Source organism: Cricetulus griseus, chromosome 2 (genome assembly GCF_003668045.3).
Source record: "Cricetulus griseus strain 17A/GY chromosome 2, alternate assembly CriGri-PICRH-1.0, whole genome shotgun sequence".
Taxonomy (NCBI): Eukaryota; Metazoa; Chordata; class Mammalia; order Rodentia; family Cricetidae; genus Cricetulus; species Cricetulus griseus.
Window position 1 is genome coordinate 17683107 of NC_048595.1, and position 1532 is coordinate 17684638.

Below are 1532 nucleotides of genomic sequence, written 5' to 3' on the forward strand. Positions count from 1 at the left end.
ATGTCTGAGAGGCACAAGAGATACACAGAGATGTGGGAACCTTCACCTGCTGCCCTCTCCCTGGGAAGTTCACAGTTTCTCCACAAGAAATTCCATTGCTAAGAATAATTGCTTAAAAGTGAGCAGTAATGGCGACCAGTAACAGTGACGGTGCCGGGAAAGAGCAGCAGGGAAAGGAACTGGGTCCCTCCTTCTGCAGGACACTTTGATACAAAGTATGGAAAGTATCAGTCCTTAGGAAAGAGGAGGGAGACCCGGGCAGGAGAGACAAAAACAGGGCAGGTGAATGTGATCAAAGCCCTACATACATACAATAACCAAGTACTGGATGTGATGGTGCCTGTGTGAAAAGGTAAACTGAGGTATGGGCCTTCCCGTGGTCCAATGGAGAAACCATAGGTTATAAATGCTGGCCAGAGCACAGCGGCACCCAGGTCATCTGGTCAACAGAACTTGCTTTAGTAAGAGCTGGCCTCTGCTGTCACTTTATACATTATATCAAGCCCCATAACAGAGTCATAGTCCCTCTGCTCACCCCTGCAGGGAAACTTCTGTGTAGACAGATGCTTTGACAGAATTAATAGACAGAAGAGAGAATTCTTGCTGGGGGAGTCTAGGTAGTAAGATTTTTATTTTGAAATTCAAACTAGGAGAAATGAATAGATATTTGACGTAGAGATCAATAAACTTTGGCAGAGGAATGCACCCATGCAATCACTATCAGAATCAAGATCTAGATTTTCACCCTTACTGCCCAAAGTCCCACCTTGTGCCCTTTGAGTTAATCGTTACATCCCGAGAGCAACCACAGTTCTGATCTTCACCTAATGAATTGGTTTTGTGTTTTTATTTTTATTTTTGACAGGGTCTCACTATATAGCCCTGGAGGGCCTGGAAGTCATTATATAGACCCGAGTGGCCTCAGATTCACAGGGATCACCTGCCTCTACCCATCTCCAGTGGAGTTAAAGGCGTGCACACCATGCCCAGCCCCAAACTTCAGCTTTATGAATTTGTGTCTTCCTGGCACAGGGGCCACACTAGTCGTCTCTGTATTGTCCCAGTTTTAATAGATGTGCTGCCAAAGTGAGCACTCCATTTTTGAGAGAGTCTTGCTGCTCGAGCTGGCCTTGAACTTGCAACCATTTTGCCTATACTGCCTGACTGCTGAGATTATGGGTGTGTGCTACCATACCTAATCAGTTTTGCCTTTTCTTAGACTTCATGTACATAGAATCATTCTGAATGTCTTCTTTTTGTGCCAGGCCTCTATCCTTTCACATGAGGGGTTGGCCTGAGTCTGCAAACCCTGGATGGTTTAAGCAGCACTGGAAGCAAAGAAGGTAGATTTGGAAAAGGTGGGAAGAGAGGAGAGATGGAGAGTGGACCTGTGAGGAGTACAGGACTAGCCTGGGCATTCCTTGGAATGTGTTGGCTTCGCTGAAATGATCTAAGAGAAATCTGAAGTAGTTCGAGTATAGGAGAAAATGGAGGAGTCTCAGAGTGATGATGGAGGGGGCGCTCTTTCAGTC

At 45.9% G+C, this 1532-nt stretch overlaps 1 pseudogene; it reads right to left on the reverse strand.

The window, feature by feature from the left end:
• Nucleotides 1-994: 994 nt before the first annotated feature.
• Nucleotides 995-1094, reverse strand: LOC113833906 (annotated as a pseudogene).
• Between the last annotated feature and the right edge of the window lie 438 nt (nucleotides 1095-1532).